This window comes from Falco punctatus (genome assembly GCF_963210335.1).
Source record: "Falco punctatus genome assembly, chromosome: 12".
NCBI classification, from domain to species: Eukaryota; Metazoa; Chordata; class Aves; order Falconiformes; family Falconidae; genus Falco; species Falco punctatus.
In genome coordinates, this window is record NC_137592.1 from 309,571 (window position 1) to 326,073 (window position 16,503).

A 16,503-nucleotide genomic window follows, 5' to 3' on the forward strand; every position below is an offset into this window, starting at 1 on the left:
TAAAATAAGTCTCATGGGTAAAAAATGTATCAAAGGTAAAAAAAGTCTCACAGGTAAAAAAAGTCTCAGAGGTAAAAAAAGATTCGGGTAAAAAGTCTAGGAGGTAGAAAAGTCTCACAGGTAGAAAAAGTCTCATGGGTAAAAAATTCCCGCAGGTAAAAAGTCTCAGGGGTAAAATAAGTCTCAGGGGTAAAATAAGTCTCAGGGGTAAAATAAGTTTCACGGGTTAAAAAACATCTGATGGGTAAAAAGTCTCAGAGGTGGAAAGTCCCATAGGTAAAAAATGTCTCACGGGAAAAAAGTCTGACGGGTAAAAAAAGTCATGGGTATAAAAGGTCTCAGAGGTAAAAAAAGTTTCAGAGGTAAAAAAAGATTCGGGTAAAATGTCTAGCAGGTAGAAAAGTCGCAGAGGTAGAAAAAGTCTCATGGGTAAAAAATTCCCGCAGGTAAAATGTCTCAGGGGTAAAATAAGTCTCAGGGGTAAGATAACTCTCAGGGATAAAATAAGTTTCACAGATAAAAAAAGTCTCACGGGTTAAAAAACATCTGACGGGTAAAAAGTCTCAGAGGTAAAAAGTCCCATATGTAAAAAATGTCTCACGGGAAAAAAGTCTGACGCGAAAAAAAAAGTCATGGGTAAAAAAAGTCTCAGAGGTAAAAAAAGATTCGGGTAAAAAGTCTAGCAGGTAGAAAAGTCTCACAGGTAGAAAAAGTCTCATGGGTAAAAAATTCCCGCAGGTAAAAAGTCTCGGGGGTAAAATAAGTCTCAGGGGTAAAATAAGTCTCACAGGTAAAAAAAGTCTCACGGGTTAAAAAACATCTGACGGGTAAAAAGTCTCAGAGGTAAAAAGTCCCATAGGTAAAAAATGTCTCACGTGAAAAAAGTCTGACGGGTAAAAAAAGTCATGGGTAAAAAAAGTCTCACAGGTAAAAGAAGTCTCAGAGGTAAAAAAAGATTCGGGTAAAAAGTCTAGCAGGCAGAAAAGTCTCACAGGTAGAAAAAGTCTCATGGGTAAAAAATTCCCGCAGGTAAAAAGTCTCAGGGGTAAAATAAGTCTCACAGGTAAAAAAAGTCTCACGGGTAGTAGAAGTCTCAGAGGTAAAAAAAGATTCGGGTAAAAAGTCTAGCAGGTAGAAAAGTCTCACAGGTAGAAAAAGTCTCATGGGTAAAAAATTCCCGCATGTAAAAATCTCAGGGGTAAAATAAGTCTCACGTGAAAATAAGTCTCACAGTTAAAAAAAGTCTCACGGGTTAAAAAACATCTGACGGGTAAAAAGTCTCAGAGGTAAAAAGTCCCATATGTAAAAAATGTCTCACGTGAAAAAAGTCTGACGCGAAAAAAAAAGTCATGGTTAAAAAAAGTCTCACAGGTAAAAAAAGATTCGGGAAAAAGTCTAGCAGGTAGAAAAGTCGCACAGGTAGAAAAAGTCTCATGGGTAAAAAATTCCCGCAGGTTTAAAAGTCTCAGGGGTAAAATAAGTCACAGGGGTAACATAAGTCTCATGGGTAAAAAATGTGTCACAGGTAAAAAAAGTCTCAGAGGTAAAAAAAGATTCGGGTAAGAAGTCTAGCAGGTAGAAAAGTCTCACAGGTAGAAAAAGTCTCATGGGAAAAAATTCCCGCATGTAAAAATCTCAGGGGTAAAATAAGTCTCAGGGGTAAAATAAGTTTCACAGATAAAAAAAGTCTCACGGGTTAAAAAACATCTGACGGGTAAAAAGTCTCAGAGGTAAAAAGTCCCATATGTAAAAAATGTCTCACGGGAAAAAAGTCTGACGCGAAAAAAAAAGTCATGGGTAAAAAAAGTCTCAGAGGTAAAAGAAGTCTGAGAGGTAAAAAAAGATTCGGGTAAAAAGTCTAGCAGGTAGAAAAGTCTCACAGGTAGAAAAAGTCTCATGGGTAAAAAATTCCCGCAGGTAAAAAGTCTCAGGGGTAAAATAAGTCTCAGGGGTAAAATAAGTCTCATGGGTAAAAAATATGTCACAGGTAAAAAAAGTCTCACAGGTAAAAAAAGTCTCAGAGGTAAAAAAAGATTCGGGTAAAATGTCCAGCAGGTAGAAAAGTCGCACAGGTAGAAAAAGTCTCATGGGTAAAAAATTCCCGCAAGTAAAAAGTCTCAGGGGTAAAATAAGTCTCAGGGGTAAAATAAGTCTCATGGGTAAAAAATATGTCACAGGTAAAAAAAGTCTCACAGGTAAAAAAAGTCAAAGAGGTAAAAAAAGATTCGGGTAAAAAGTCTAGCAGGTAGAAAAGTCTCACAGGTAGAAAAAGTCTCATGGGAAAAAATTCCCGCATGTAAAAATCTCAGGGGTAAAATAAGTCTCAGGGGTAAAATAAGTTTCACAGATAAAAAAAGTCTCACGGGTTAAAAAACATCTGACGGGTAAAAAGTCTCAGAGGTAAAAAGTCCCATATGTAAAAAATGTCTCACGGGAAAAAAGTCTGACGAGAAAAAAAAAGTCATGGGTAAAAAAAGTCTCAGAGGTAAAAAAAGATTCGGGTAAAAAGTCTAGCAGGTAGGAAAGTCTCACAGGTAGAAAAAGTCTCATGGGTAAAAAATTCCCGCAGGTAAAAAGTCTCGAGGGTAAAATAAGTCTCAGGGGTAAAATAAGTCTCACAGGTAAAAAAAGTCTCACGGGTTAAAAAACATCTGACGGGTAAAAAGTCTCAGAGGTAAAAAGTCCCATAGGTAAAAAATGTCTCACGTGAAAAAAGTCTGACGGGTAAAAAAAGTCATGGGTAAAAAAAGTCTCACAGGTAAAAGAAGCCTCAGAGGTAAAAAAAGATTCGGGTAAAGAGTCTAGCAGGTTGAAAAGTCGCACAGGTAGAAAAAGTCTCATGGGTAAAAAATTCGCGCAGGTAAAAAGTCTCAGGGGTAAAATAAGTCTCAGGGGTAAAATAAGTCTCACAGGTAAAAAAAGTCTCACGGGTTAAAAAACATCTGACGGGTAAAAAGTCTCAGAGGTAAAAAGTCCCATAGGTAAAAAATGTCTCACGGGAAAAAAGTCTGACGGGTAAAAAAAGTCTCACAGGTAAAAGAAGCCTCAGAGGTAAAAAAAGATTCGGGTAAAGAGTCTAGCAGGTTGAAAAGTCGCACAGGTAGAAAAAGTCTCATGGGTAAAAAATTCGCGCAGGTAAAAAGTCTCAGGGGTAAAATAAGTCTCAGGGGTAAAATAAGTCTCATGGGTAAAAAATATGTCACAGGTAAAAAAAGTCTCACAGGTAAAAAAAGTCTCAGAGGTAAAAAAAGTCTCATGGGTTAAAAAACATCTGACGGGTAAAAAGTCTCAGAGGTAAAATGTCCCATAGGTAAAAAATGTCTCACGTGAAAAAAGTCTGACGGGTAAAAAAAGTCATGGGTAAAAAAAGTCTCACAGGTAAAAAAAGATTCGGGAAAAAGTCTAGCAGGTAGAAAAGTCGCACAGGTAGAAAAAGTCTCATGGGTAAAAAATTCCCGCAGGTAAAAAGTCTCAGGGGTAAAATAAGTCTCAGGGGTAAAATAAGTCTCATGGGTAAAAAATGTGTCACAGGTAAAAAAAGTCTCACAGGTAAAAAAAGTCTCACGGGTTAAAAAACATCTGACGGGTGAAAAGTCTCAGACGTAAAAAAAGATTCGGGTAAGAAGTCTAGCAGATAGAAAAAACTCACAGGTAGAAAATGTCTCAGAGGTAAAAAAAGATTCGGGTAAAAAGTCTAGCAGGTAGAAAAGTCTCAGAGGCAGAAAAAGTCTCATGGGTAAAAAATTTCCGCAGGTAAAAAGTCTCAGGGGTAAAATAAGTCTCAGGGGTAAAATAAGTCTCACAGGTAAAAAAAGTCTCACGGGTTAAAAAACATCTGACGGGTAAAAAGTCTCAGAGGTAAAAAGTCCCATAGGTAAAAAATGTCTCACGGGAAAAAAGTCTGACGGGTAAAAAAAGTCATGGGTATAAAAGGTCTCAGAGGTAAAAAAAGTTTCAGAGGTAAAAAAAGATTCGGGTAAAATGTCTAGCAGGTAGAAAAGTCGCAGAGGTAGAAAAAGTCTCATGGGTAAAAAATTCCCGCAGGTAAAATGTCTCAGGGGTAAAATAAGTCTCAGGGGTAAGATAACTCTCAGGGATAAAATAAGTTTCACAGATAAAAAAAGTCTCACGGGTTAAAAAACATCTGACGGGTAAAAAGTCTCAGAGGTAAAAAGTCCCATATGTAAAAAATGTCTCACGGGAAAAAAGTCTGACGCGAAAAAAAAAGTCATGGGTAAAAAAAGTCTCAGAGGTAAAAAAAGATTCGGGTAAAAAGTCTAGCAGGTAGAAAAGTCTCACAGGTAGAAAAAGTCTCATGGGTAAAAAATTCCCGCAGGTAAAAAGTCTCGGGGGTAAAATAAGTCTCAGGGGTAAAATAAGTCTCACAGGTAAAAAAAGTCTCACGGGTTAAAAAACATCTGACGGGTAAAAAGTCTCAGAGGTAAAAAGTCCCATAGGTAAAAAATGTCTCACGTGAAAAAAGTCTGACGGGTAAAAAAAGTCATGGGTAAAAAAAGTCTCACAGGTAAAAGAAGTCTCAGAGGTAAAAAAAGATTCGGGTAAAAAGTCTAGCAGGCAGAAAAGTCTCACAGGTAGAAAAAGTCTCATGGGTAAAAAATTCCCGCAGGTAAAAAGTCTCAGGGGTAAAATAAGTCTCACAGGTAAAAAAAGTCTCACGGGTAGTAGAAGTCTCAGAGGTAAAAAAAGATTCGGGTAAAAAGTCTAGCAGGTAGAAAAGTCTCACAGGTAGAAAAAGTCTCATGGGTAAAAAATTCCCGCATGTAAAAATCTCAGGGGTAAAATAAGTCTCACGTGAAAATAAGTCTCACAGTTAAAAAAAGTCTCACGGGTTAAAAAACATCTGACGGGTAAAAAGTCTCAGAGGTAAAAAGTCCCATATGTAAAAAATGTCTCACGTGAAAAAAGTCTGACGCGAAAAAAAAAGTCATGGTTAAAAAAAGTCTCACAGGTAAAAAAAGATTCGGGAAAAAGTCTAGCAGGTAGAAAAGTCGCACAGGTAGAAAAAGTCTCATGGGTAAAAAATTCCCGCAGGTTTAAAAGTCTCAGGGGTAAAATAAGTCACAGGGGTAACATAAGTCTCATGGGTAAAAAATGTGTCACAGGTAAAAAAAGTCTCAGAGGTAAAAAAAGATTCGGGTAAAAAGTCTAGCAGGTAGAAAAGTCTCACAGGTAGAAAAAGTCTCATGGGAAAAAATTCCCGCATGTAAAAATCTCAGGGGTAAAATAAGTCTCAGGGGTAAAATAAGTTTCACAGATAAAAAAAGTCTCACGGGTTAAAAAACATCTGACGGGTAAAAAGTCTCAGAGGTAAAAAGTCCCATATGTAAAAAATGTCTCACGGGAAAAAAGTCTGACGCGAAAAAAAAAGTCATGGGTAAAAAAAGTCTCAGAGGTAAAAGAAGTCTGAGAGGTAAAAAAAGATTCGGGTAAAAAGTCTAGCAGGTAGAAAAGTCTCACAGGTAGAAAAAGTCTCATGGGTAAAAAATTCCCGCAGGTAAAAAGTCTCAGGGGTAAAATAAGTCTCAGGGGTAAAATAAGTCTCATGGGTAAAAAATATGTCACAGGTAAAAAAAGTCTCACAGGTAAAAAAAGTCTCAGAGGTAAAAAAAGATTCGGGTAAAATGTCCAGCAGGTAGAAAAGTCGCACAGGTAGAAAAAGTCTCATGGGTAAAAAATTCCCGCAAGTAAAAAGTCTCAGGGGTAAAATAAGTCTCAGGGGTAAAATAAGTCTCATGGGTAAAAAATATGTCACAGGTAAAAAAAGTCTCACAGGTAAAAAAAGTCAAAGAGGTAAAAAAAGATTCGGGTAAAAAGTCTAGCAGGTAGAAAAGTCTCACAGGTAGAAAAAGTCTCATGGGAAAAAATTCCCGCATGTAAAAATCTCAGGGGTAAAATAAGTCTCAGGGGTAAAATAAGTTTCACAGATAAAAAAAGTCTCACGGGTTAAAAAACATCTGACGGGTAAAAAGTCTCAGAGGTAAAAAGTCCCATATGTAAAAAATGTCTCACGGGAAAAAAGTCTGACGAGAAAAAAAAAGTCATGGGTAAAAAAAGTCTCAGAGGTAAAAAAAGATTCGGGTAAAAAGTCTAGCAGGTAGGAAAGTCTCACAGGTAGAAAAAGTCTCATGGGTAAAAAATTCCCGCAGGTAAAAAGTCTCGAGGGTAAAATAAGTCTCAGGGGTAAAATAAGTCTCACAGGTAAAAAAAGTCTCACGGGTTAAAAAACATCTGACGGGTAAAAAGTCTCAGAGGTAAAAAGTCCCATAGGTAAAAAATGTCTCACGTGAAAAAAGTCTGACGGGTAAAAAAAGTCATGGGTAAAAAAAGTCTCACAGGTAAAAGAAGCCTCAGAGGTAAAAAAAGATTCGGGTAAAGAGTCTAGCAGGTTGAAAAGTCGCACAGGTAGAAAAAGTCTCATGGGTAAAAAATTCGCGCAGGTAAAAAGTCTCAGGGGTAAAATAAGTCTCAGGGGTAAAATAAGTCTCACAGGTAAAAAAAGTCTCACGGGTTAAAAAACATCTGACGGGTAAAAAGTCTCAGAGGTAAAAAGTCCCATAGGTAAAAAATGTCTCACGGGAAAAAAGTCTGACGGGTAAAAAAAGTCTCACAGGTAAAAGAAGCCTCAGAGGTAAAAAAAGATTCGGGTAAAGAGTCTAGCAGGTTGAAAAGTCGCACAGGTAGAAAAAGTCTCATGGGTAAAAAATTCGCGCAGGTAAAAAGTCTCAGGGGTAAAATAAGTCTCAGGGGTAAAATAAGTCTCATGGGTAAAAAATATGTCACAGGTAAAAAAAGTCTCACAGGTAAAAAAAGTCTCAGAGGTAAAAAAAGTCTCATGGGTTAAAAAACATCTGACGGGTAAAAAGTCTCAGAGGTAAAATGTCCCATAGGTAAAAAATGTCTCACGGGAAAAAAGTCTGACGGGTAAAAAAAGTCATGGGTAAAAAAAGTCTCACAGGTAAAAAAAGATTCGGGAAAAAGTCTAGCAGGTAGAAAAGTCGCACAGGTAGAAAAAGTCTCATGGGTAAAAAATTCCCGCAGGTAAAAAGTCTCAGGGGTAAAATAAGTCTCAGGGGTAAAATAAGTCTCATGGGTAAAAAATGTGTCACAGGTAAAAAAAGTCTCACAGGTAAAAAAAGTCTCACGGGTTAAAAAACATCTGACGGGTGAAAAGTCTCAGACGTAAAAAAAGATTCGGGTAAGAAGTCTAGCAGATAGAAAAAACTCACAGGTAGAAAATGTCTCAGAGGTAAAAAAAGATTCGGGTAAAAAGTCTAGCAGGTAGAAAAGTCTCAGAGGCAGAAAAAGTCTCATGGGTAAAAAATTTCCGCAGGTAAAAAGTCTCAGGGGTAAAATAAGTCTCAGGGGTAAAATAAGTCTCACAGGTAAAAAAAGTCTCACGGGTTAAAAAACATCTGACGGGTAAAAAGTCTCAGAGGTAAAAAGTCCCATAGGTAAAAAATGTCTCAGGGGAAAAAACATCTGACGGGAAAAAAAAGTCATGGGTAAAAAAAGTCTCACAGGTAAAAACAGTCTCAGAGGTAAAAAAAGATTCGGGTAAAAAGTCTAGCAGGTATAAAAGTCTCACAGGTAGAAAAAGTCTCATGGGTAAAAAATTCCCGCAGGTAAAAAGTCTCAGGGGTAAAATAAGTCTCATGGGTAAAAAATGTCTCACATGTAAAAAAAGTCTCAGAGGTAAAAAAAGTCTCAGAGGTAAAAAAAGTCTCAGAGGTAAAAAAAGATTCGGGTAAAAAGTCTAGCAGGTATAAAAGTCTCACAGGTAGAAAAAGTCTCATGGGTAAAAAATTCTCGCAGGTAAAAAGTCTCAGGGGTAAAATAAGTCTCAGGGGTAAAATAAGTCTCATGGGTAAAAAATGTCTCAAAGGTAAAAAAAGTCTCACAGGTAAAAAAAGTCTCAGAGGTAAAAAAAGATTCGGGTAAAAAGTCTAGGAGGTAGAAAAGTCTCACAGGTAGAAAAAGTCTCATGGGTAAAAAATTCCCGCAGGTAAAAAGTCTCAGGGGTAAAATAAGTCTCAGGGGTAAAATAAGTCTCACAGGTAAAAAAAGTCTCACAGTTAAAAAAAGTCTCACGGGTTAAAAAACATCTGACGGGTAGAAAGTCTCACAGGTAGAAAAAGTCCCATAGGTAAAAAATGTCTCACGGGAAAAAAGTCTGACGGGTAAAAAAAGTCATGGGTAAAAAAAGTCTCACAGGTAAAAACAGTCTCAGAGGTAAAAAAAGATTCGGGTAAAAAGTCTAGCAGGTAGAAAAGTCTCACAGGTAGAAAAAGTCTCATGGGTAAAAAATTACCGCAGGTAAAAAGTCTCAGGGGTAAAATAAGTCTCATGGGTCAAAAAAGTCTCAGGGGTAAAATAACTCTCATGGGTAAAAAATGTCTCACAGGTAAAAAAAGTCTCACAGGTAAAAAATGTCTCAGAGGTAAAAAAAGATTTGGGTAAAAGGTCTAGCAGTTAGAAAAGTCTCACAGGTAGAAAAAGTCTCACAGGTAAAAAAAGATTCGGATAACAAGTCTAGCAGGTAGAAAAGTCTCACAGGTAGAAAAAGTCTCATGGGTAAAAAATTCCCGCAGGTAAAAAGTCTCAGGGGTAAAATAAGTCTCAGGGGTAAAATAAGTCTCAGGGGTAAAAAAAGTCTCACAGGTAAAAAAAGTCTCACGGGTTAAAAAACATCTGACGGGTAAAAAGTCTCAGAGGTAAAAAGTCCCATAGGTAAAAAATGTCTCAGGGGAAAAAACATCTGACGGGTAAAGAAAGTCATGGGTAAAAAAAGTCTCACAGGTAAAAAAAGTCTCAGAGGTAAAAAAAGGTTCGGGTAAAAAGTCTAGCAGGTAGAAAAGTCTCACAGGTAGAAAAAGTCTCATGGGTAAAAAATTCCCGCAGGTAAAAAGTCTCAGGGGTAAAATAAGTCTCAGGGGTAAAATAAGTCTCACAGTTAAAAAAAGTCTCACGGTTTAAAAAACATCTGACGGGTAAAAAGTCTCACAGCTAAAAAAAGTCTCAGAGGTAAAAAAAGATTCGGGTAAGAAGTCTAGCAGGTAGAAAAGTGTCACAGGTAGAAAAAGTCTCAGAGGTAAAAAAAGATTCGGGTAAAAAGTCTAGCAGGTAGAAAAGTCTCACAGGTAGAAAAATTCTCATGGGTAAAAAATTCCCGCAGGTAAAAAGTCTCAGGGGTAAAATAAGTCTCAGGGGTAAAATAAGTCTCACAGGTAAAAAAAGTCTCACGGTTTAAAAAACATCTGACGGGTAAAAAGTCTCACAGCTAAAAAAAGTCTCAGAGGTAAAAAAAGATTCGGGTAAGAAGTCTAGCAGGTAGAAAAGTGTCACAGGTAGAAAAAGTCTCAGAGGTAAAAAAAGATTCGGGTAAAAAGTCTCAGAGGTAGAAAAGTCGCACAGGTAGAAAAAGTCTCATGGGTAAAAAATTCCCGCAGGTAAAAAGTCTCAGGGGGAAAATAAGTCTCAGGGGTAAAATAAGTCTCACAGGTAAAAAGTCTCAGGGGTAAAATAAGTCTCAGGGGTAAAATAAGTCTCAGGGGTAAAATAAGTTTCACGGGTTAAAAAACATCTGATGGGTAAAAAGTCTCAGAGGTAGAAAGTCCCATAGGTAAAAAATGTCTCACGGGAAAAAAGTCTGACGGATAAAAAAAGTCATGGGTAAAAAAAGTCTCACAGGTAAAAAAAGATTCGGGAAAAAGTCTAGCAGGTAGAAAAGTCGCACAGGTAGAAAAAGTCTCATGGGTAAAAAATTCCCGCAGGTAAAAAGTCTCAGGGGTAAAATAAGTCTCAGGGGTAAAATAAGTCTCATGGGTAAAAAATGTGTCACAGGTAAAAAAAGTCTCACAGGTAAAAAAAGTCTCACGGGTTAAAAAACATCTGACGGGTGAAAAGTCTCAGACGTAAAAAAAGATTCGGGTAAGAAGTCTAGCAGATAGAAAAAACTCACAGGTAGAAAATGTCTCAGAGGTAAAAAAAGATTCGGGTAAAAAGTCTAGCAGGTAGAAAAGTCTCACAGGCAGAAAAAGTCTCATGGGTAAAAAATTTCCGCAGGTAAAAAGTCTCAGGGGTAAAATAAGTCTCAGGGGTAAAATAAGTCTCACAGGTAAAAAAAGTCTCACGGGTTAAAAAACATCTGACGGGTAAAAAGTCTCAGAGGTAAAAAGTCCCATAGGTAAAAAATGTCTCAGGGGAAAAAACATCTGACGGGAAAAAAAAGTCATGGGTAAAAAAAGTCTCACAGGTAAAAACAGTCTCAGAGGTAAAAAAAGATTCGGGTAAAAAGTCTAGCAGGTAGAAAAGTCTCACAGGTAGAAAAAGTCTCATGGGTAAAAAATTCCCGCAGGTAAAAAGTCTCAGGGGTAAAATAAGTCTCATGGGTAAAAAATGTCTCACATGTAAAAAAAGTCTCAGAGGTAAAAAAAGTCTCAGAGGTAAAAAAAGTCTCAGAGGTAAAAAAAGATTCGGGTAAAAAGTCTAGCAGGTATAAAAGTCTCACAGGTAGAAAAAGTCTCATGGGTAAAAAATTCTCGCAGGTAAAAAGTCTCAGGGGTAAAATAAGTCTCAGGGGTAAAATAAGTCTCATGGGTAAAAAATGTGTCACAGGTAAAAAAAGTCTCACAGGTAAAAAAAGTCTCACGGGTTAAAAAACATCTGACGGGTGAAAAGTCTCAGACGTAAAAAAAGATTCGGGTAAGAAGTCTAGCAGATAGAAAAAACTCACAGGTAGAAAATGTCTCAGAGGTAAAAAAAGATTCGGGTAAAAAGTCTAGCAGGTAGAAAAGTCTCACAGGCAGAAAAAGTCTCATGGGTAAAAAATTCCCGCAGGTAAAAAGTCTCAGGGGTAAAATAAGTCTCAGGGGTAAAATAAGTCTCACAGGTAAAAAAAGTCTCACGGGTTAAAAAACATCTGACGGGTAAAAAGTCTCAGAGGTAAAAAGTCCCATAGGTAAAAAATGTCTCAGGGGAAAAAACATCTGACGGGAAAAAAAAGTCATGGGTAAAAAAAGTCTCACAGGTAAAAACAGTCTCAGAGGTAAAAAAAGATTCGGGTAAAAAGTCTAGCAGGTATAAAAGTCTCACAGGTAGAAAAAGTCTCATGGGTAAAAAATTCCCGCAGGTAAAAAGTCTCAGGGGTAAAATAAGTCTCATGGGTAAAAAATGTCTCACATGTAAAAAAAGTCTCAGAGGTAAAAAAAGTCTCAGAGGTAAAAAAAGTCTCAGAGGTAAAAAAAGATTCGGGTAAAAAGTCTAGCAGGTATAAAAGTCTCACAGGTAGAAAAAGTCTCATGGGTAAAAAATTCTCGCAGGTAAAAAGTCTCAGGGGTAAAATAAGTCTCAGGGGTAAAATAAGTCTCATGGGTAAAAAATGTCTCAAAGGTAAAAAAAGTCTCACAGGTAAAAAAAGTCTCAGAGGTAAAAAAAGATTCGGGTAAAAAGTCTAGGAGGTAGAAAAGTCTCACAGGTAGAAAAAGTCTCATGGGTAAAAAATTCCCGCAGGTAAAAAGTCTCAGGGGTAAAATAAGTCTCAGGGGTAAAATAAGTCTCACAGGTAAAAAAAGTCTCACAGTTAAAAAAAGTCTCACGGGTTAAAAAACATCTGACGGGTAGAAAGTCTCACAGGTAGAAAAAGTCCCATAGGTAAAAAATGTCTCACGGGAAAAAAGTCTGACGGGTAAAAAAAGTCATGGGTAAAAAAAGTCTCACAGGTAAAAACAGTCTCAGAGGTAAAAAAAGATTCGGGTAAAAAGTCTAGCAGGTAGAAAAGTCTCACAGGTAGAAAAAGTCTCATGGGTAAAAAATTACCGCAGGTAAAAAGTCTCAGGGGTAAAATAAGTCTCATGGGTCAAAAAAGTCTCAGGGGTAAAATAACTCTCATGGGTAAAAAATGTCTCACAGGTAAAAAAAGTCTCACAGGTAAAAAATGTCTCAGAGGTAAAAAAAGATTTGGGTAAAAGGTCTAGCAGTTAGAAAAGTCTCACAGGTAGAAAAAGTCTCAGAGGTAAAAAAAGATTCGGATAACAAGTCTAGCAGGTAGAAAAGTCTCACAGGTAGAAAAAGTCTCATGGGTAAAAAATTCCCGCAGGTAAAAAGTCTCAGGGGTAAAATAAGTCTCAGGGGTAAAATAAGTCTCAGGGGTAAAAAAAGTCTCACAGGTAAAAAAAGTCTCACGGGTTAAAAAACATCTGACGGGTAAAAAGTCTCAGAGGTAAAAAGTCCCATAGGTAAAAAATGTCTCAGGGGAAAAAACATCTGACGGGTAAAGAAAGTCATGGGTAAAAAAAGTCTCACAGGTAAAAACAGTCTCAGAGGTAAAAAAAGATTCGGGTAAAAAGTCTAGCAGGTAGAAAAGTCTCACAGGTAGAAAAAGTCTCATGGGTAAAAAATTACCGCAGGTAAAAAGTCTCAGGGGTAAAATAAGTCTCATGGGTAAAAAATGTCTCACAGGTAAAAAAAGTCTCAGAGGTAAAAAAAGGTTCGGGTAAAAAGTCTAGCAGGTAGAAAAGTCTCACAGGTAGAAAAAGTCTCATGGGTAAAAAATTCCCGCAGGTAAAAAGTCTTAGGGGTAAAATAAGTCTCAGGGGTAAAATAAGTCTCACAGTTAAAAAAAGTCTCACGGTTTAAAAAACATCTGACGGGTAAAAAGTCTCACAGCTAAAAAAAGTCTCAGAGGTAAAAAAAGATTCGGGTAAGAAGTCTAGCAGGTAGAAAAGTGTCACAGGTAGAAAAAGTCTCAGAGGTAAAAAAAGATTCGGGTAAAAAGTCTAGCAGGTAGAAAAGTCTCACAGGTAGAAAAATTCTCATGGGTAAAAAATTCCCGCAGGTAAAAAGTCTCAGGGGTAAAATAAGTCTCAGGGGTAAAATAAGTCTCACAGGTAAAAAAAGTCTCACGGTTTAAAAAACATCTGACGGGTAAAAAGTCTCACAGCTAAAAAAAGTCTCAGAGGTAAAAAAAGATTCGGGTAAGAAGTCTAGCAGGTAGAAAAGTGTCACAGGTAGAAAAAGTCTCAGAGGTAAAAAAAGATTCGGGTAAAAAGTCTCAGAGGTAGAAAAGTCGCACAGGTAGAAAAAGTCTCATGGGTAAAAAATTCCCGCAGGTAAAAAGTCTCAGGGGGAAAATAAGTCTCAGGGGTAAAATAAGTCTCACAGGTAAAAAGTCTCAGGGGTAAAATAAGTCTCAGGGGTAAAATAAGTCTCAGGGGTAAAATAAGTTTCACGGGTTAAAAAACATCTGATGGGTAAAAAGTCTCAGAGGTAGAAAGTCCCATAGGTAAAAAATGTCTCACGGGAAAAAAGTCTGACGGATAAAAAAAGTCATGGGTAAAAAAGTGTCACAGGTAAAAAAAGTCTCAGAGGTAAAAAAAGATTCGGGTAAAAAGTCTAGCAGGTAGAAAAGTCTCACAGGTAGAAAAAGTCTCATGGGTAAAAAATTCCCGCAGGTAAAAAGTCTCAGGGGTGAAATAAGTCTCAGGGGTAAAATAAGTCTCAGGGGTACAATAAGTTTCACTGGTTAAAAAACATCTGATGGGTAAAAAGTCTCAGAGGTAAAAAGTCCCATAGGTAAAAAATGTCTCACGGGAAAAAAGTCTGACGGGTCAAGAAAGTCATGGGTAAAAAAAGTCTCACAGGTAAAAACAGTCTCAGAGGTAAAAAAAGATTCGGGTAAAAAGTCTAGCAGGTAGAAAAGTCTCACAGGTAGAAAAAGTCTCATGGGTAAAAAATTCCCGCAGGTAAAAAGTCTCAGGGGTAAAATAAGTCTCAGGGGTAAAATAAGTCTCAGGGGTAAAATAAGTCTCATGGGTAAAAAATATGTCACAGGTAAAAAAAGTCTCACAGGTAAAAAAAGTCAAAGAGGTAAAAAAAGATTCGGGTAAAAAGTCTAGCAGGTAGAAAAGTCTCACAGGTAGAAAAAGTCTCATGGGTAAAAAATTACCGCAGGTAAAAAGTCTCAGGGGTAAAATAAGTCTCATGGGTCAAAAAAGTCTCAGGGGTAAAATAACTCTCATGGGTAAAAAATGTCTCACAGGTAAAAAAAGTCTCACAGGTAAAAAATGTCTCAGAGGTAAAAAAAGATTTGGGTAAAAGGTCTAGCAGTTAGAAAAGTCTCACAGGTAGAAAAAGTCTCAGAGGTAAAAAAAGATTCGGATAACAAGTCTAGCAGGTAGAAAAGTCTCACAGGTAGAAAAAGTCTCATGGGTAAAAAATTCCCGCAGGTAAAAAGTCTCAGGGGTAAAATAAGTCTCAGGGGTAAAATAAGTCTCAGGGGTAAAAAAAGTCTCACAGGTAAAAAAAGTCTCACGGGTTAAAAAACATCTGACGGGTAAAAAGTCTCAGAGGTAAAAAGTCCCATAGGTAAAAAATGTCTCAGGGGAAAAAACATCTGACGGGTAAAGAAAGTCATGGGTAAAAAAAGTCTCACAGGTAAAAACAGTCTCAGAGGTAAAAAAAGATTCGGGTAAAAAGTCTAGCAGGTAGAAAAGTCTCACAGGTAGAAAAAGTCTCATGGGTAAAAAATTACCGCAGGTAAAAAGTCTCAGGGGTAAAATAAGTCTCAGGGGTAAAATAAGTCTCACAGTTAAAAAAAGTCTCACGGTTTAAAAAACATCTGACGGGTAAAAAGTCTCACAGCTAAAAAAAGTCTCAGAGGTAAAAAAAGATTCGGGTAAGAAGTCTAGCAGGTAGAAAAGTGTCACAGGTAGAAAAAGTCTCAGAGGTAAAAAAAGATTCGGGTAAAAAGTCTAGCAGGTAGAAAAGTCTCACAGGTAGAAAAATTCTCATGGGTAAAAAATTCCCGCAGGTAAAAAGTCTCAGGGGTAAAATAAGTCTCAGGGGTAAAATAAGTCTCACAGGTAAAAAAAGTCTCACGGTTTAAAAAACATCTGACGGGTAAAAAGTCTCACAGCTAAAAAAAGTCTCAGAGGTAAAAAAGATTCGGGTAAGAAGTCTAGCAGGTAGAAAAGTGTCACAGGTAGAAAAAGTCTCAGAGGTAAAAAAAGATTCGGGTAAAAAGTCTCAGAGGTAGAAAAGTCTCACAGGTAGAAAAAGTCTCATGGGAAAAAATTCCCGCATGTAAAAATCTCAGGGGTAAAATAAGTCTCAGGGGTAAAATAAGTTTCACAGATAAAAAAAGTCTCACGGGTTAAAAAACATCTGATGGGTAAAAAGTCTCAGAGGTAGAAAGTCCCATAGGTAAAAAATGTCTCACGGGAAAAAAGTCTGACGGATAAAAAAAGTCATGGGTAAAAAAGTGTCACAGGTAAAAACAGTCTCAGAGGTAAAAAAAGATTCGGGTAAAAAGTCTAGCAGGTAGAAAAGTCTCACAGGTAGAAAAAGTCTCATGGGTAAAAAATTCCCGCAGGTAAAAAGTCTCAGGGGTAAAATAAGTCTCATGGGTCAAAAAAGTCTCAGGGGTAAAATAACTCTCATGGGTAAAAAATGTCTCACAGGTAAAAAAAGTCTCACAGGTAAAAAATGTCTCAGAGGTAAAAAAAGATTTGGGTAAAAGGTCTAGCAGTTAGAAAAGTCTCACAGGTAGAAAAAGTCTCAGAGGTAAAAAAAGATTCGGATAACAAGTCTAGCAGGTAGAAAAGTCTCACAGGTAGAAAAAGTCTCATGGGTAAAAAATTCCCGCAGGTAAAAAGTCTCAGGGGTAAAATAAGTCTCAGGGGTAAAATAAGTCTCAGGGGTAAAAAAAGTCTCACAGGTAAAAAAAGTCTCACGGGTTAAAAAACATCTGACGGGTAAAAAGTCTCAGAGGTAAAAAGTCCCATAGGTAAAAAATGTCTCAGGGGAAAAAACATCTGACGGGTAAAGAAAGTCATGGGTAAAAAAAGTCTCACAGGTAAAAACAGTCTCAGAGGTAAAAAAAGATTCGGGTAAAAAGTCTAGCAGGTAGAAAAGTCTCACAGGTAGAAAAAGTCTCATGGGTAAAAAATTACCGCAGGTAAAAAGTCTCAGGGGTAAAATAAGTCTCATGGGTAAAAAATGTCTCACAGGTAAAAAAAGTCTCAGAGGTAAAAAAAGGTTCGGGTAAAAAGTCTAGCAGGTAGAAAAGTCTCACAGGTAGAAAAAGTCTCATGGGTAAAAAATTCCCGCAGGTAAAAAGTCTCAGGGGTAAAATAAGTCTCAGGGGTAAAATAAGTCTCACAGTTAAAAAAAGTCTCACGGTTTAAAAAACATCTGACGGGTAAAAAGTCTCACAGCTAAAAAAAGTCTCAGAGGTAAAAAAAGATTCGGGTAAGAAGTCTAGCAGGTAGAAAAGTGTCACAGGTAGAAAAAGTCTCAGAGGTAAAAAAAGATTCGGGTAAAAAGTCTAGCAGGTAGAAAAGTCTCACAGGTAGAAAAATTCTCATGGGTAAAAAATTCCCGCAGGTAAAAAGTCTCAGGGGTAAAATAAGTCTCAGGGGTAAAATAAGTCTCACAGGTAAAAAAAGTCTCACGGTTTAAAAAACATCTGACGGGTAAAAAGTCTCA

General features: G+C 37.2%; 1 long non-coding RNA gene across 1 annotated transcript; it reads left to right on the forward strand.

Annotated features, from left to right (window-relative positions):
• Positions 1-9,571: 9,571 nt before the first annotated feature.
• Positions 9,572-12,652, forward strand: LOC308072170. Its single transcript, XR_013931561.1, has 3 exons — positions 9,572-10,755; positions 11,947-11,964; positions 12,496-12,652. It is a non-coding gene; the product is annotated as an uncharacterized lncRNA (long non-coding RNA).
• The last annotated feature ends 3,851 nt before the right edge of the window (positions 12,653-16,503 follow it).